The following is a 19,830-nucleotide window of genomic DNA, read 5'->3' on the forward strand; positions in this document are numbered from 1 at the left end:
TATGATAAGCATATAACCTAGTTTTTTATCTCTATATGGGAAAAACAAAAAACTATCTAGAGAGAAGATAGCTCAGGGTTTTGTAAAAATATGATATGTAATTTTGAAATTTGAAAGTCTAGTGTTGAAATCAGAAGTGGTACAAAGTTAAATTATAATTTGTTGCATTTTGAAATCAGGTTCTACTATTAGGAAAATTGCAAATATTCAGTATCTTTTATATTAGATTATATTAATAAAAATCTATGTATACAATTCAGTCTCATAAAGTCTGTAACAAGGAAATACATTGTCAATCACATTTGACACATGTAGTAATAAAAACTATATTGATGGGCAGTGGCATCACATGCCTTTAAACCCAGCACTCGAGAGGCAGAGCCAGGTGGATCTCTGTGAGTTTGAGGCCAGCATGGTCTACAGAGCGAAATCCAGGACAGGCACCAAAAAATTACACAGAGAAACTCTGTCTCGAAAAACCAAAAAACAAACAACAACAAAAAAAACCAAAAAAAACAAAAACACTATATTATTTGAAAGGAAGTGTTATTATATCTCTTATTAAAATAACATTCTCCTGAGTGTTGCAAGTAATATCTTACATGTGTTTATATTCTCACAGATTTTAGACTGTTAGCTTGTACTAGGAAAATTCAATAAGTATGTATTGGATTAGTTAATGTTTAAAAGTGATGGAAAGAACCATCAATTACTAATAAATATCTTTTGTATTGAGTAAAAAAAAAAAAGCTAATTTAGTAGAATTTTATCCCACTTTTTAATACACCATTTACACTGATATGTTACCTTGTTTCCCAAGGTTTAACATTTGTAACAGAATTACTGGTCCTGAAGGCAAAAGAGCCTAAGCTCAATCCAATCAGTTTGCTTAGTGCCAAAAACCTTTACTACAACCTGAGAAGTGCCTACAGGTATCCGTGAATCCCTGAGGCTCACGACCTGGCCAGGTGTGACTATCCTGTTTTAGTCCATTCTCCTTGCCTTACCAACTGCTCAGATGAAAGACAAAAAAGCTTTGACTTAGCCAAGCTTGTTGTCAGATATGGAGTTCGACCTCTCACTAGAAGGTCCTTGGGCCACAGTTTAGGAGAGCTGCTTTCCTGCGTTGTCATGGGAACTGCTGACACAGAGCAAGTTCTCAATGTTGGTTCCCGCTTCTTACCCCTTAGTGTAAAACGACACCTCATACATCTTTAGGAAATGTTTGGTATCTTTTCCCTATCACATTCACTACTCTGTGTGTGTGTGTGTGTGTGTGTGTGCGCGCGCGTGCGTGTACCTTCACATGCATGTCAGAAAATTAAGGTCACTTGTGGATAGTTTAAGGAACTAGTAGCTAATGATTACTATAGTTGTTGGGGAAGACTTCAGACTTCCTGACATGCTACCAAGATTGCTTCTGGTGCAGAAGATAAGACTCTATCACATGTGTGAACACCCATCTTCCTCATAGATTCCTAGAAACTCAGTGTTTTGCTTGCTTTCTTGGAAAAAAAAAAGCCATCACCTCCTACAAAAAAATACCAGACATAAGAGTATTACTATTGTGAACAAAAATATCCTCTGAGTTTTATAATCTCACTTCATACACACACACACACACACACACACACACACACACACACACACACAAACTTTATAGACTTCATCTTTATCTTTCTTTCTTTCTTTTAATTACTATGATCCCATAAAGTAAATCTTTTTATCCCACACATAAAAATCTAAAATCCAGAAGAATCAAAAAGCTTGTCCCGTATTATGTAAGTGGTAACCCAGCTCAGTCTTACTCCAGAGTCCCTATCCTTTGTACACCACACAACCCACTGCCTCAGCTCCACACTACTTCTAGCTACCCTGGGCCTCCAGATCCTGAGCTCTGAACAGAAAATCACCTATGATAATAAAATAATGATTCAGAAATCAATAACATTTTTTTCAGTCCTGACTTCCTGCTAATATTGTCCCCTGAGTGACATCCCTTCCTTAGGCTCCCAGTCAAATGTATCCATTTCTTCCTGGGTTCTCTTCCCTCCCTCATCCCTATTTCCTCTCAAATCTGATTTGCCATAAGTAATAGAAGAAAGGGTAGCAACGATGGGTTTTCAGCTTGGCAAGGGCAAGGCCCAAGACAAGCATGTCCGCCAGTGAAAAGGATTTATTTTCTGCAGCAAGCAAAAAGAACATGGGAGTTATTTATAAAGCAGTGATCTCCTTGAGCAGAAGCAGCATGGGGATTTTATTCAGGGAACCTATATGTATTTTTATACATGTTGGCCCATTCCTGAGCATGCTCAGTTTCAGTTCCTAATTTGAGAAGGAACAGTAGTAGCTGTATTTTGTGCATACTTAGCTCATGGATGGAGCACAGCATGTGTTGAAAAGATTAAAGTGGTTTACAGAAAAGGCCACCAGACATGCTTACTTCTATCAAAGTTCTAGCAGAAAATAAAGGGCTCTGCAAGTTTGTCTGTTAAGGGACCAGCCTCACTTAGCAGCTAACAGAACGTGGAGAGGAAGCTGAGATGTCATAGAGGGACTAAGCTAGGGAGAGTAAGGGATAAGAGTCCAGAGCCCCATACGACAGGCACAGCACTGTGTGCCTAGCAAGTATGGAAAGAGCAGCTCAGTTGCTGGCTCAGAGTCAAGACGGTATCACAGCCCAAGCATTGTGCCTCCTGCCTCCTCTTTCCTTGTTCCTCCACCCTCACTCTTGTATGGGATACCCAGGCCCATCTTACTAGGAGAAGTAGAGGTAAGCCAAGGAGAGAATAAAAAGGAAGCTGAGGCGGCTGATAGAATAATTGTCCAATTCAGTTTCTTTCCGTCCCTCGATGCTGCTCTAAAGAGCTCTTCCCTTAGCAGTGTTGGTTCTACTATGTGCCCCAAAGTTCCTGTTATGTTATCAGCCTACACCAGTGTTCTCTCCCTGGGGAAGAAAGATGCTGTTGTGGTTTGCTATGAAGTTCTCCCCGGACCAAGGTCTCATGTGTTGGAAGACTTGGTCTCCAGATGGTATATTCAATCATTGAGAGGGGAATGGAGCATGTAGACTCTGACTTAATCAATGAGTCAGTCCGTTGGCAGATTCATAATTTGATGGCATTACTGGGAAGTGGTAGAAACTTTCGAAAGTGGGTCCTAGTTAGACAAAGTAGGCCACTGGGGCCCTGTGCTTGGGATGTGTGCTGTCCCCAGCCTCTTCCTCTGCCCTCTCTGCTTCCCAACTGCTGTGAGGTCAACAGTTCTATTCCACCAAACTCACCCACCATCACAGGAACCAGCTGGCTGTAGGTTGCAACCTCTGACACCACGAACCAATTTTCTCCTTTGCCGTCCCAGGTACTTGGCATCTACAAGGAAAAGTGTGGCTACTAAGGTATCGATCTAGGCATTCATTCAGCAAACACGTTGAATACCAACTATATTTTGGACTGGTAATTCAGAGATCAACAAGGAAGATGTTCCCAGCCTACTGTTACAGGAGCCAATTCTTATGCAATGGGCTCCCTGAGGCCCTTCTAAGCCAGACTCAGCTGAGATGCTCTGAGATATTATAAGGTCTAGGCTTTGAAACCGATTGATAATTTTGCTTTACAACTTCAACCCCCAAATATATGCTTATCCTATAAGGTCATGGGTCATCATGCAAGGAAGAGTGACTATTTCACCTTAGATAGCCAATTCTCATCAACATGGCGTGGTTGCCTGGAGCCTTATGCTGAGAAGAATTATAGAACTCCATGTGTGCTCCATAGGAAAAGGAGCTAAGCTAAACTGGCAATTTCTGTCAGTGTAAGAGAAGGGTGAAGACAAGGGTACTACACATTTCTGTCTTAGCATTTATGTAGAAAAGTTTCATTTTTACCATAGTTTATGACTATTCACTTCTCAACTGGAGCCATAAGTTCTAGGAATGGCAGCATTGTTTGAAGGAAGGAGGGCCAGAGGCTTAACTCTTCTGAAGGAAGCATGGTAGAACCCAGCGAGCACAAAGCGAGAGACTCAGGGAAGCCTGGCTTTGGAACTGGGCACCACACCCTTCCACTGACTGAGCCTGGTTGTGTCCCAGTCAATTCTTCTTTTTCACTAGCTGTGCTCTGTGAAGTCTTTGTGAACTCAAAATGAATGTTTGCAAATGATCTTAGTCCTGGGGAAACAGAAAATTTGGTGCCTGCCAGCCACTGCTCACATTTTTTTTTTTTTTTTTTTTTTTTTTTTGGTTTTTCGAGACAGGGTTTCTCTGTGTAGCTTTGCGCCTTTTCTGGAACTTGCTTTGGAGACCAGGCTGGCCTCGAACTCACAGAGATCCACCTGCCTATGCCTCCTGAGTGCTGGGGTTAAAGGCGTGTGCCTCCACCGCCCGGCCTCACATTTTTATCAGTACATCATTTCATTCCATTCATTTAAAGATATTTTAGTATACACTGTTACTCAGTGTAGTGGTTTGCACCAGTAATCTCAACACTCAGAGCTAAGATAGGAGAATCACAAGTTTAAGGCCAACCTGGCCTATATAACAAGATCCTGTCTTCTGGAGAAAGGGAGAGAGAGGGAGAGTGTGTGTGTGTGTGTGACTCAGCAACTTGGGACCCAATGCGTATAACACATGACTGAATGATGCTTATGTGATACATGCTATTTTCTCTGTAATGCACAGACTGTAGCAGGAATCTTAGATGGTCTTATTAATAAAATCAAACCCGGGGCCAGTTACTAGGGTGAAATGCTGGATGGTCAGAGAGACAAAACAAGCCACAGCTAACCTCACCTGGTCAACTTCTCAGCTGATCCTGTTTCCTCAGACTGGAAGCCTCTGTGTCCTCATATCCCAGTGGCTCTCAGCTGAACTGTGCTGCTAGAAGCCTGAAAGCTTAACCAGCCAAATGCTTCTAGTTTCTGGTCTTCACACCTTATATATCTTTCCTTTCTACCACCACTCCCTGGGATTAAAGGCCCGCTTTCTGGGATTAAAGGCGTGTGTCACCATACCTGGCCGTTTCCAATGTTTCCAGAGGGATTTCTACCTCTGAAATGCTAGGATTAAAGATGTGAGTGCCACCATTTTCTAGCCTTTGTATCTAGTGGCTGTTCTGTCTCTGAGCCCAGATAAGTTTATTAGGGTGCACAATATTTTGGGGAACACAATACCACCACACACAGACAGCCTTCTTATGCTTAAGAACACCACATGGCACTTTAGCATCAGAGTTAGAACCATTTTAAAAAGCGAAACCACCAACAAAAACACAAAATGGGAGAACCAGCAGTAAGTAGGCTGCAAAAAGAATCTCCTTTACTTGCAAGAGCAGAAACAAGGCAAGCTATTGCTTTGCTCTAGCTAGGCTGGGAATATGCACATTGAACAACTTTTGTTTGTTTTAACTCTGTGCACGTGTCTGTGAAGAGCCACAAAAGGACTGATTGGGACTGACAAATGTCATCAAGTGCACAGATTTGCATTATAGAATGTATGAATGAGCATGAGTTGCAGTAAACCTTGTTGAGCTTTGGTGATTGTACTCTCACACAGTACAGATCAAATGGAAAAGCACATACGTGCTTCTGTGATGCCAGGTACCTCTGTAGACCAAAATAAGTGCATTTTCACTTTCTGTACCCCATCTGCTGTGCTCCAACCTAAGAGGTAAGAGGACACCAAGAAATCTCCTGCCAAATACATGATCTTTTTCCTTGGATCACAAATCGAAATCTATTCCTACTGGCTCAGGTAGAAAAGGAGGCTATTGCTGAGCATGGTGGTCCATATCTTTATATGTACTCAGAAGGCAGGAGTAGGTGGATCTGTGAGTTCAAGGCCAGCCTGGTCCACATAGTGAATTCCAGGCCAGACAGGGCTCCTGCTCCAGGGGAGAAGGAGGTGGTGGCATTTAAGTACATACAGGAAGTAACCTTTAGAGAACACTTAAGTGCCAGGGTCACAACCAGGCCACCATGAATGGGACTGACACAAAACAGAAGCAGCTCCACTCACATGGCTCCATTCTCTGCCTTCCTCCTGTGCTTCGGAGTGTCTGCTGTCCTTTTCTGCTTCTCTCTGCAGATAGGCTTCCTCTAGCTTCCCTGCACCTTCATAACACTGGCTCTTATGTGGTTTTGTCTTCCGCAGCACTGATTCTAGCCAAACTCCACAAGGCCTATGCACTGCACACCTGACATGCTGCCCTGTCTATCACCACTCGCATTTCTTGGCACAGATGGACTGAGAGCACCTCTGGCTGCAGTGTTGGCCTCCAGTCGGGCTTGGTCCCTGGCCCTCTCCTGGGAGTCTGATCTGTAAGCTCCGTCACTTCTGTCATTGCTCTGTGTATCTTTTTGCTGCCTCATGGCTTTGTTTGCTCAGCGCTCCTGTTTATTCATGGTTTCTGCTGACTCATGAAGTCTGACTACTGATTGCTGCTTCGCACACATTGTTTTCCTGTTTCTCCAGTTCAGATGCTTAAAAGAGTAACAAACACCCTGGAACTCAGGTTTTAAAAGATTACTTTTTAAAGTACAGAGTATACAAAGTGGCCGGTTTCACTGTGGTGTTTTGACATAATATGCCATTATACATTCATTCATCCCCCCCACCTCCATCTATATTCCTGATACATCCTGACTAGTTCCTTCCTCTTCCCAAACTCATCTCTTCCGATTTTACATCACGTTGTATTTTCAAAGGGAGAGAAAACAAAAGAATTTAAAACTGCTTTTCAATTTTAGAAATGTTATAATGTGCAAACGTATACCTTTCAAACTAGGTGATAGATTGATAGACAGATAAATATGCAGTGCACACTCAAGGTTTTAACCACACTAACTAGTCCCTCTACCATGGAGAAACACTCCCAGCACAAGGAACTATCTTAAATAAGCACATTTGTTTGTGTGATAGTGCACATCCCACAGAAAACCATTAGAAAAGATAGTAGCTGTAGCATTTTAAGCTTATTCATCTTTTTTTTTCTGTAATGAACATACGCAGTTTATGTAATTTTGAAGCACACCACACTTTAAGACATGGTTTAGAACCCCCATCTGTTGATTAAAAATCTGCAGCCAGTCCTCAAGTCATTTGTCAGGTCGGCCTTCAATATCATAGAAACCAACAGCTCCCAAAGTAACCAGGCAGCTTTGGCAGCCAGAAATGACAGCTGGTGAAAGCGAAGGCCTGGAGTGCTGTGTCCCTGGGGTTAGAGACACACATTTAGTTCCTATGAGTCAGTTAACCTGGCTTATTGACAGAGGGAAATGGGAAAGGTCCACCACCCACCTGGCTCCCAGGGGCAAGCACAGTTAGACGCTGTCCACAAGAGACACAAGCATGGAAGGGAGCAGGCAGTGAAAACCCAGCTCTGCTAAGCACTCCTGCTCACACTGGGCAATGGCTCTTTCAAGTGGTCAGCAGGATACACAGATTTTAAAGCCATTGCTATAAAGTTATCAGTAGCCAGAAGTGAAAATGTAATCCCGTTTACAATGGGAATTCCATTAAGTAATTTGGAGCCAATTTAGCATCCTGACTAGTCCCTTCCTCTTCCCAAACTCAGAAAATTCCAAAACCATAATGACACACCGAAGGAACTCAGACTAGACGGATAGCAGTTGCTATGCATGACTGGGAAGACTCAGCAAACGGCACAACGCTTCCATGTCCACTCACATATTTAATGCTGTTATGGTTTGAGGGTGAAATGTCTCCACAGGCTTATGTTCTGAATACTTATTTCTGAGCTGGTGGCGCTATTCTGGGAGGTTACAGAAGCTTCAATAAATGGGACCTCGCTGAAGAAAGTGAGTCACAGTGAATGGGGTCCTTGGAAGTGTCTTGTCCCTGACCCCTTTCTGGTCCCCTCTCTTTACGTCCTTGCTGTCACGATGTGAATTCTGTTGCTTCTATCCTGGGCATGATAGAACAAAAGAATTCACATCGTGACAGCAAGGACATATGTTCTATCATGCCCAGGATAGAAGCAACAGAACTGTGCGCTGAAATAAACCTTTCGTCTACATTACGTATGTCAGGCCATTTGTCACAGTAATGAGAAAAGTAACCAATGTGAATGCATCACTGATTGATGGGATGCTGAGAGTTTTATGACAGAATAACAAAACAATAGCAAATTCTACATCAATAAAAGCATGCCGTTAGTGTCATGCAAGAAAGAAAAATATATTACAGAACTTTCTCATGGACGTTAAAACATTGTGATGTTCTAATGCAATTAGAAACTAGCAAAATTCTTAGTTCACTTGCATGCTGCCATACTGGTTGCCTGGCAAAATATGACCCACTGGTATAAAAGTAGCAAAAATGCTTTGCAGAAACTATCCACCTCCTGATTGGATTGGAGATCTGCTCTGTGGGAGTAAATTCATGCTTGGCACTGTAGATCCAGGCAAAAGCCTATGGTTAGGATGTCACAGGCCCTATGAAGGAATCTGCTACTGATGCTTTCGAAATGGATATGTAGGTAGACTTCTTTTCAAGTATTTACATTTATACCCATGGTCCAGTGCAGTCTCAGCCTTGTTCAGAGAAGCCTCTTTTGTCACTGGAGGACAGTCAAAACAGGAACTCATAACTGGGAATAAGTGCTGTGGGATGGTCTGTATGTCAAATGTGTTGCTGATTGGTCAATAAATAAAACACTGATTGGCCAGTAGCCAGATAGGAAGTATAGGCGGGACTAATAGAGGGGAAAATTGAGAGAACAGGAAGGCAGAGGTAGAGGGAGACATTGCCAGCCACCACCATGACAAGCAGCATGTAAAGACTCCAGTAAGCCATGAGCCACGTGACAAGGTATAGATTTATAGAAATGGATTAATTTAAGATGTAAGAACTAGATAGCTAGAAGCCTGAGCCATTAGGCCAAACAGTTTAAATAATATAAGCATCTGTGTGTTTATTTTATAAGTGGCCTGTCGGACGGCTGGGGTTTGGTGGGACCCAGAAAGAAAACTCTCCAGCTACAAATAAGTGACTGTTGGATGCTCAGCCCTAAAGGGATATCTATGTCACCCCCTCCAAGGTGCAGGGACTATCACAGAAGGGGATGTGGAAAGTCTGTGCGATCTAGAGAATTGAGGGTAGTGCTGTGAACTGCTTCTGTTTATGGCATGGTCATCATAATCATGAACACACAGCAGCTGTGACCACTTGCACAAGACCTGCTCAAAAGGGGGAGAGGTATAGGAAAGAAGGAGGGATGGGTGGGAGGGAGGAAGGAAAGACATAAAGGTAGGAAGGGAATGATCTGGGAAGAAGGGAGTGGGTATGAGCTGGAGAGGAAGAGTGAGGGTAGTTAGTAGAAGGAATATAATCACAGTGTACAGTATACAAGTATGGAATAGTAAAACAAGTTGAAAAATAAAGAAAAAAAATAGTTGAATTTAAGGAGCCATTCTGATTATTCTGTTGAAGGGAAATGTTGAGGAAGTCTTGGCTGAAGCCCACTCAGAGGTAAATGGCATCTGTTCTAAGAACATAACTGAGACAAGATGGGAACAGCAGAGGACATTTCAGAGATACCAAGGAGTGACTGTTGAGAGATCTGCTCACACAGAAGTCTGAAGAGTGTCCTGCTGAAGGCATGGGAGCAAATGCATCATCTGAAATTTCCTTAATGTGACATATATTTCCCAACTTCCCCCTTCTTATTATTATTTTCTTATAAATGCTTTGTTATTTAAGTTAATATTTTTATTTTCCTCATTTTATTTGAAGAGTTTCTCTTTTTATAAGCAAAGGAGCAGAGGATAACAATTGTGGACATAATATATGTTAGAATAGGTAAATGTAAAGTGCTAAGTTCAACTGCTCTCCAACCACTCAACATTAACCACCGACAAATTTTTCTTTGTTTGAATGTTCATGTGATTGTGTGTGAGGCCATGTGCATATGCTTTTAAATCAAATGCACTCTAATTATGCAGGCAGAAATAAAAGGACATTTATGACACACTTTATACTGTATGCCTTGAAAAATTAAGAGCCATCAAATTAAAATCTATTTTTATTTGAAGATTAAAATTTTAAGTATTTATCGTAAAATGTAGAAGGTAAAACAATGACCTGCTATTCCTAACAGATAATATGCTACCAATTTTAGAGAGACTCGAGGTATAGTTTAGTGATACAATGTTTGCCGAGCAAACATGAAGCCCAGGGTTCAATTCACAGCACACTCCTGACATATAAGTATTTAAAGAAATCATGAAAGTCATGAATGTCACAACCAGTGAGTTTTACACTATTAAACAAAATAAACGATCTCATTAAAAAGTAAATTATAAATGAAGAACAGTGGAATGAGGAACCTTGGATAACAAACCGACAAAGTTCACTCTCTACTGCAAGAGGTGTGATGAAAGTCTGAAAGGCCATTGTTCTATAAAGAGATCATCAAAAGATACACAAAACAAAAGACAAAAAAAAAAAAGCCTGGAAACGTTAGCAGCCTTACTAATTAAGGAGACAGAATTTAAAATAATAATGAGGTGAAAATTCACCATCCAAGGTCAAAATGAGAAAGACCACTGTGGCTGAGCAAGAAGGCACTCACACACTGTTTTCACAGTGCCATGAGTTAGCACGGCCTTTCTGAAAGTGGGGGCGAGCAGACAGCTCCATCCTAGGGAGGACGAAAGGAAAACAGGCCAAAGTGACTTGTATAGCTGCGCCACACACTATAGTGAAAGTGTACGGAGGTAAAATACTCCAAAGAGAGGGCATAAATCATCCTGGAAATATTATTGTTACTATGGTAAGGTAGTAACTTGCCAATAAACATAATAAAATCTACAAATTATGTACTAATGCAAAACAAAAGCACAAATTAAAATACCTCTTGATTAGGACCATGTTAACATGATACCTACACAAAAAGGATTATTTATACAATAATGATACCTACACAATAAACATGATACCTTCCACAATAAAGTAGAAGCAAGCAAGATCTTGGAATTGGCATGAATTTGATGACAAAGGCAGTCTTCATTTCTTTGACCTACTTAGAAATAATGTTTGCTATTAAATATATATGAAATCAGTGTGCACAGTTTTTAATGAATTTTCCTGTATAATACAACTATGACTGGCATGTAGTTCATCTCATAATTTACTCTCCTCCAAACCATCTCCATTCTAGAATTGCTGAACTTTGGAACAGAAATTCCCAGTTTAGCTCTTGCAGTAAATTCTATGCTGCTTTACCTAGATGCTCCCTTCTCAATGAAGTACCTATTTATTCTCTTACCCGATAAGGGAGTTAGCAGCCAACTCTTGGCTCCCTATGTTTCCAAGAGTTTCCCTCTACTGAAGAAAGCTGCCGTGCCCAAGGTTACAACCCTATCCTGGAGTTCAGCAGCTTCCAATGTCTGGTCAATGACGGGAGAGAGGGTATAAGGCCTTGTGAAGGACAGCTCTGAAGAATAGTTCCTACAAAAGCCTCTTTTCCTGGGAGTCACTATAGTGACTCCATCACTGTTTGCTTGTCTGTCTGTCTGTCTGTTTGTTTTGTCCATGGTAGTGGGTTTGCATTTTGTTGCCTTTTTTTTTTTTTTTTTTTTTTTTTTTTTTTTTTTTTGGCTTAGGTGTCGCTGAGACAGGATCCCACTATGGCATCCAAGCTTGCCTCAGACTCACTTTGTAGCTAAGGCTGGTCTCAATCTCATCATGATCTTTGTCTCAGCCTCCTGCAGGCTGAGATCACCAGTGTGCTCCATCACACCCAGCTTGTACCACTTTGTCCAGCCACCAACACTGAGCCTCTATTAAGACACCATTTTTCCAATTCTTCCATGAAACTAGTCTTCCATCCCCTTGATAGCAAACTGGTTACATTCCAAGGACCAGTGATTTATTTTGACTAGAGCTAACAACAGTCTGAATACGGATACCTTTTCTGCCCTCAGAGATCCAACCCACACCCTATCTAAGCAAATATGGAGTATTTGATCACAGAGTTCTGCCTAAATTTTTTATTGGATTCAGAAAACTACAGCAGTGTAAATCATCCGTGGATATGACGATGGGCTGACTGTTCTATCCAACTTCTGTTGCCAGAGTTGCACGCTAATAGTGTGGATGTAATGGCCTTTTAAAGTCCAGCTTAAGTGCTACTGCATAGGTGAGACTCTGTAAAGATGGAGTGGTACCTTTCAGAATGCAGCATGGACCCTAAATCTACAAGTATAATACTAGCACGTGTCTCAATACATCGGACACACAGTCCTAGGATCCAAGACAAAGAAGCAGGAATGATCCCAAGCCTTGTTTACCATCCCCCACAGTGACCTACCTATTTATAGGATTTGTGCTTCTTGTTCCAGAATTCTGGGCTCTGAGTTTAGAGATTTTGGTGATTGACTGGAGTATCTCCTGAGTTGAAACAAGAGCAGCTATAGCCACCTTGAAAGGACATGGTAATCAGGAGGCCACAAATAAACCACATAGTCAGCAGAGATGAGAGCTAAAGAAATTAAAATGGATTGAATAGGAGGGACTCAGTGATTACCAGTTGCAAGCTTCCCACCAGTACAGCTAACGGGAGTTGTATTTTGTCACAGTAGCCTTCTTCCCCAGGAAAATCCAACCAGGATATCAGAGAGCTGTTCCAGAATTTATCATACACAGTAAATAGCTCCCGTGCAATAGGTTGGTTTTTTTTACCCATGCTACCATGTGGGACTGAAGTAACCATCCACTAAGCTGCTAGGAATATTGGCAGCTGATGTCTCTCAGGTGACTCTCTCCCAATACTGTCTTTGTCTGAGGAGGATAACTTCATCCAGCTTCATTGGCAGCACACACCTATTGACCAGGCCATGCAAGTATGAAGTCCAGAGTTCCCTGTAGGATTGGCTGAGAGGCCTCTGTTGTGACTCCACTGCAGAGTCCTCTGACGTTAAATCCCTGAGCACTCCCTCAATGAACTCTTTGTATGCAAATATCCATCTCTGAGTCTATTTCTGAAAAGCTCAGTGTGTAACAGTTACATGTATTAACAAAAATACTAACAAAGCTTTAGCTGTGTAACTGTAGGTAGATATTAAGAACTTACAGGTACACCCCACAACCAGGCTCATCCCCAACTCTGTAGCAGGAAACTTGCTGTGGTCTCCCTTTCCTCTCTGACCTCACCACCAATGGAGCAAAAAGATCTTCTCTCCCAGCCCTTCTTCCCCCAACTCATCCCATCATCCCAACCTCCAACACCTGCAGATCATCCCCTCCTAACCTTCCTTCCTCTGCTGTTGCTATATCCCAACCCCCAACTCCAGCAGATAAACCCTGCTAAACCACACGTTATGCCTTCCAGGAAACAAGGTAGACTGTCTGAAAACATTCTCTTCTCTCTATGTTCCCCCAGATCCAATTCCACAGTCTCATCCCCAGCTCTGCAGCAGGAAATCCCTTTCCTCTCTGACCTCATCCCCCAAGGGATCACAAAGATTCTCTCCTCCAACCTTTCTTCCCCCAACTCATTCCAGTATTCCCAGCCTTCACACCACCAGGCACTCCCTGGGAACACACCAGCTGAGCAGGCCAGGAAAATGGGCAACACAGCCATCACACTCTCCGGAAATCAAGGGAAAAAACAGAAAGCAAAGAACAAAACACCCACCCAACAAAGGCCAATCCAGAAATCAGCACCTAGATCTATAACCCTCCCAAACCCAGATATCTAGGCCAGCACAAAAACACAATAACAGCCAAGGCAACATGTCTCCAGTAGATCCCAGCTATCCTACCACAGCAGGCCCTGAATATTCCAACATAGCTGAAGCACAAGAAAAAGATCTTAAAGCCAATTACATGAAGATGATAGAGGTCATTAGAGAGGAAATTAATAAATGCCTTAAAGAAATCCAGGAACACACAAACAAACAGTATGAGGAAGTGAATAAATCTCTTAAAGAAAGCCAGGAAAACACAAACAAACAATTGGAGGAAACAAATAAAACTGTTCAAGACCTGAAAATGGAAATAGAATCAATAAAGAAAACACAAACTGAGGGAATTCTAGAAAGGAAAAATTTAGAAATTCAAGCAAGAGCTACAAAGGAAAAGTTTTACCAATAAAATAAAAAAGAGATGAAATTCAATTCAGGCATTGAAGATACGATAGAAGAAATGGATACATTAGTCAAAATGTTAAATCCAGAAAAATTCCTAACAAAAAACATCCTGGAAATCTGGACACTATTGTCTTAGTTAAGGTTTCTATTGCTGTGAAGAGGCACCATAACCATGACAACTCTTATAAAGAAAACATTCAATTGGGGTAGCTTGCTTACAGTTTCAGAGGTTCAATTCATTATCATCATGGCTGAGAGCATGGCAACATGTAAGCAGACATGGTGGTGGCTACATCTTGATCAGAGGAAAAAGTGTTGTGGAATATTATTTTAACTGGGCAAAGATGTGTTACATTTATTTATGCTGTGAACTATTACTTTAATTGTGTAAAGGTGTCTTACATTTGTTTAATGATGTACAATGTGTGTTTAATTCTGTAAAGATGTGTTGCATCTGTTTCACCTTACCTGCCTAAGGCATCTGATTAGTCTAACAAAAAGCTGAACAGCCAATAGCTAGGCAGAGAAAGGATGGGAAGGGTGCTGGCAGGCAGAGAAAATAAATATTAGGAGAAATCTAGGCTCAGGAGAAGAAAAGAATGAGAGAAGAGAGGGAAGGACAAGGGAGACACCCAGGACCAGAAGCCAGGCAGCTGCCAGACAGACACAAGAATCAGTGAAAGTAAGATATACAGAAGGAAAGAAAAGTGAAAAGTCCTGAGACAAAAGGTCGATAAAGAAAAACAGATTAATTTAAGTTAAAAGAGCTAACCAGAGAGAGAGGAGTCTAAGCAAGGCTGAGCATTCAAAACTAATAAGTCTCTGTGTAATGATTTGGAGCTGGTTGGTGGCCCAAAAGAAAAAGTGTCGTCATACACAACAGGAAGTGGACTATCTCAATGGGAGTAGCTTGAGCATAAGAAATCTCAAAGCCCACCCCCTAGAGTGACACACTTCCTCCAACAAGTCCACACCTACTCCAACAAGGACACACCTAATAGTGCCACTCCCTATGAGATTGTGGGGGCCAACACATCCAAACTACCACAAACTATGAAAAGACCAAACATAAGAATAATAGGATTAGAGGAAGGAGAAGAATTCCAGCTCAAAGCCTGGGTTCAAACAAAAATGTTTTGTTGAAAATATTTTCAACAAAATCATAGAAGAAAATTTTCCTAACCTAAGATGGAGATACCTATAAAGGTACAAGAAGCATACAGAACATGAAGTAGATCGCATCAGAAAAGGAGTCCTCTTGAAACATAATAATCAAAACACTAAACATTCAGGACAAAGAAAGAATATTAAAAGCTGCAAGATAAAAAGACCAAACTACATATAAAGGCAGACCTATTAGAATTATGCCTGATTTCTCAGTGGAGACGCTACAAGCCAGAAGGATCTGGACAGATGTCATGCAGATTCTAAGAGACCACAGACTACTATACCCAGAAAAACTTTGAATCACCATAGAAGGAGAAAATATGACATGACAAAGTCAAATTTAAACAATCTCTATATACAAATCCAGTCCTATGGAAGGTGCTATAAGGAAAACTCCAACCTAAAGGGGTTAACTACACCCATGAAAAGAAAGGAAATAAATAATCTCGCACCAAAAAAAAAAAAAATCAAAAGAAGTGAAACACACACCACCACCACCTCCACCACCACTAACAACAAAATAACAGAAATTAACAATCATTGGTCATTGATATCTCTCAATATCAGTGATTTCAAATCCCCACTAAAAAGACACAGATGACACAATGGATGTGAAACACAATCCATTCTTCTGCTGCATCCAAGAAACACAATCTATATTTCCTGCTGCATTACAAGAAACACACCTCAACATCAAGGATAGACATTACCTCAAGGCAAAGGTTGGAAAAAGATATTCCAAGTAAAAGTATCTAAGAAACAAGCTTATGTAGCCATTTTAACAACCAACAAAATAGACTTCAAAGCAAAATTAATCAAAAGAAATAGGGAAAGACAATACATAACTCATCAAGGGAAAAAAATCAACCAACATGACATTTCAGTTCTTAACATCTATGCCCCAAACACAAGAACACCACAGTTTGTAAAAGAGACACTACTACAGCTTAAATCACTTATTGACCCTCACACGCTGATCCTGGATGACTTCAGTACCCACTCCCACCATTGGACAGGTCTTCCAGACAAAAAACTAAACAGAGAAATACTGGAGCTAACATGTTATAAACCAAACAGACCTAAGAGATATTTACAGAACATGTCACCCAAACACAAAAGAATATAACCTTCTTTTCCTCACCTCTTGGAACTTTCTCCAAAACTGACCACATACTCAAACACAAAGCAAATCCCAACAAATACAAAAATATTGAAAGAACTCCCTGCATCTTTTCAAACCACAGTGGGAGACAGGCTCCCATGTTTTCCCAGGGTACTCTTGAGGAGAGAGAGATAAGAAATATTTAGATAGAAAGATAGTGTGAAGAAGACAGATAGAAACACAGGATAGCTTCAGGAGGACCTGGATCAATATCCACTGGCCCTTTCTGTCTCTTCAAATGGGCTTTTTATAGGAATGCCAAGGGGCAGGGCCAAAGACCTCCCCCAGCACAGCCAAGTGCAGACCCTTCCAAACACCTGGTGACCACACACACGGTCAAGCCATCCTCTAATGCAGCCCTGCTGGGTAAAGCAAGCTCACTAGGAAACCTCTGTGGGCCCCCACAGACCACCATGGATTAAAGCTGGATATCAACAACAAAAAGCTGACAAACTCATGGAAACCGAAAAACTCTCTATTGAATGAAAAACAGGTCAGAAAGAAAGAAATTTAAGACTTTCTAGAATTCAATGAAAATGAATACACACCATATCAAAACTTATGGGACACAAATTAGTGCCACATTTAAAAAAATTAGATGTATGTCTTACTAGCAACTTAACAGCACAACTGAAAACTCTAAATCAAAAAGAAGTAATCATACCCAAGAGGGGTATAATTGCAAGAAATTATCAAACTCAGGACTGAAATCAATAAAATAGAAACAAAGAGAACATTACAAAGAATCAATGAAACAAAGAGTTGGTTCTTGGAGAAAATCAACAAGATAGACAAATCCTTATCCAAACTAACTAAAAAGCAGAGAGAGAGAATATCCAAATTAACAAAATCAGAAACAAATAGGGGAAAATGACAACAGACACAAAGGAAATCCAGAGAATCATAAGGACGTACTTTAAAAACCTGTACTCCACCAAATTGGAAAATCTAAAAGAAATGAATATTTTTCTCTAAAGTACCATTTACCAAAGTTAATCAAGATCAGGTAAACAATTTAAATAGACCTGTAACCCATAGTGAAATAGAAACTGTTGTGGGATAATTGATCTCACTGTGACACTCCGAGTCTGTTAACTAAGTTAACCTTGAATCAAAGGATGAAGTCAATGACTAGCTGACCAGAATTAGCCATAGAGATTTTGGTCGACCCAGGATACGATATGATAGAGAGGCACAGGAAAGAGTAGGGCGGGGCTTAGAATCTTAGAAAGATTTGCAGGCCTTTTGAATCTGGGAATCATGGGGAGAGAGGGTCAGCTGGTCATTCTTCTGCTGCTTTCTTGATCTATCAGGTTTTTACTCCAAAATCTGATTCCCAAATTTTTATTAATAATAGAACAATTTAGATAAACCCTTCATCTGGCATCCAATGCGCTGCACGAGATCATGCTAGCGCACAGGGGCTTCTCCCACTGCTACAGGACACCCCATTCCCACATAATTCTGCACCCTCCAAAGCTGCAGCAGTCACCTGCAGCTGGACATCCAGACCCTAAACACCTTCTGCCACCAACCTGGGCCCCAAATGCCACAGTCACAGCCACCTGACACCAGCTCTGTCATTCAGGAGGCCCTTGTACGAAGGAGGCCCTTGCACAAAGATCCCTAGGCTTTCCCTGAGTCCACTCCCCAGGCCACCCTGTGCCAGCTTGGCCACCTTGATAACCCCTTGATGCCTGGTCATACCTGCTCAGGCTTCTGCTGCTTCTGCCATTGCCACACAACCACAGCCTGCACCCTCAGCCCATGGATGCATGTGAGCAGCTACAGGTGTCCTCAGCCAGCCTGTGCAGCACAACTGCAGCCTTCAGCAGCACCTGGGCACCCCGCCAAACCCACATACACACATAACTGTGCACCTACACTGCAGCTGGCTACACCCCCCACCCACACCCCACCCCCACTCCCCTACCCCACCCCACTCCCATCCCCTCACCCCACTCCCACCCAGCACAGCTCCACCATCTCTATAGTCCCGGCTGTGGGGTCAGCAGATCTGGTAAGATACTTGGGAATTCTTAAGAAGAGAATTAAGTTTTATTTTTTAAAAAATCTTTCCCATGTTGAGAATGGGGAACATTAATACAATACAGGGATTTATGTCTCTGTATAGTTCTATAATGTTAGCTTGAAAAAGGAAAAATTAAATAAAGGTATAACCAACCAACTTAGTTGGGATTGACATAACATCGATTCTAATTACTATCAGTTTAGTAATTCATACTTTATCCTTTAAAAAGTGGTTTGATAACTGTGCCAAATATAAAAAATTGACTGATAAGATACAAGCATGAGAAAGACTTACTATTGGTAAGATACAAGCCTTAAAAAGACCTACTAATGAAGCTAAGAAAAATATTCACACAGAGGAATTTACAGCAGGGTCTACCACACCATTGCATGAAGAAATAGAAGAGGAGCAGTCCAAGCTTATTAGGAAACCAACCTTAATTTACCAAGTTACCATACAAGAATGACCACTAGATCATAGACACCCCCAGGGCTATGCAGAAGTTAACTAGAATCTTGTAGAAATGTTAGATTTTAGATTTAAGGAAGCTGTCATTTCATATGGTATACATTCACCTTATGTGAAGCATATGTTAAATTTATGGGCAACTTAGAACAGGATTATTCCCCAAGACTGGAAAGGTTTAGCTAGAGCAATATTGGAAGCTGGTCCTCAGTTACAATGGAAAACGTGGTGGAGAGAGGAAGCTAGGGTCATAAAACAGTGAAACAGGGCCAGAGGTATTGATATTTCCCAAGACCAGTTTCTTGATGAAGGTCAGTATGGTGATTTTCAAAGACAGTTTGGATCTGATTATCACACCTTGGCCCTATGTCATCAAGCAGCTTTGAATGCTTGGGACAAGGTTGAAGATTCAGGAAAGAGGTCTGAGTCATTTACTAAAATTACGCAAGGCCCCAAAGAAGACTTCACTGATTTTTTGCAAAGATTGACTTCAGCTATAAATAGAATAGTATCAGATCTAGAAGTTAGACAAATATTAATTGAATATTTGACTTTTGAAAATGTAATTCAGAATGCAAAAGAGTGATTAGGCCTTTAAAGGCAAGATCAGCACCAATAGATGAATGGATTAGAAATACAGTTAACATTGGATCTTATGTTTATGATGCTACTTTGATTGGAGAAGTGATTTCTAAAAATTTTTAAGAAAAATCAAAATGTCAGATGTTTTAATTGTGATAAAGGAGATCACCTGAAAAGGAATTGTAAGCAAGGTATTCCTAGAAACAATGATGTTTTTTCTAGAGATATTCCAAATAGAAGGCCTTAGCCTTATGGAGTATGCAGAAGGTGTGGCAAAGGCTGGCATTGGACTAATGAAAGCAGATCAACAAGG

At 41.1% G+C, this 19,830-nt stretch overlaps 1 protein-coding gene across 1 annotated transcript in view; it reads left to right on the forward strand.

Moving 5' to 3' along the window:
* The window catches only part of Psma1 (proteasome 20S subunit alpha 1), a 133,091-nt gene that overhangs the window by 62,818 nt on the left and 50,443 nt on the right, over positions 1 to 19,830 (forward strand). The gene's annotated exons all lie outside the window — the stretch shown is intronic.

This window comes from Peromyscus eremicus, chromosome 1 (assembly GCF_949786415.1).
Source record: "Peromyscus eremicus chromosome 1, PerEre_H2_v1, whole genome shotgun sequence".
Lineage (NCBI taxonomy): Eukaryota > Metazoa > Chordata > Mammalia > Rodentia > Cricetidae > Peromyscus > Peromyscus eremicus.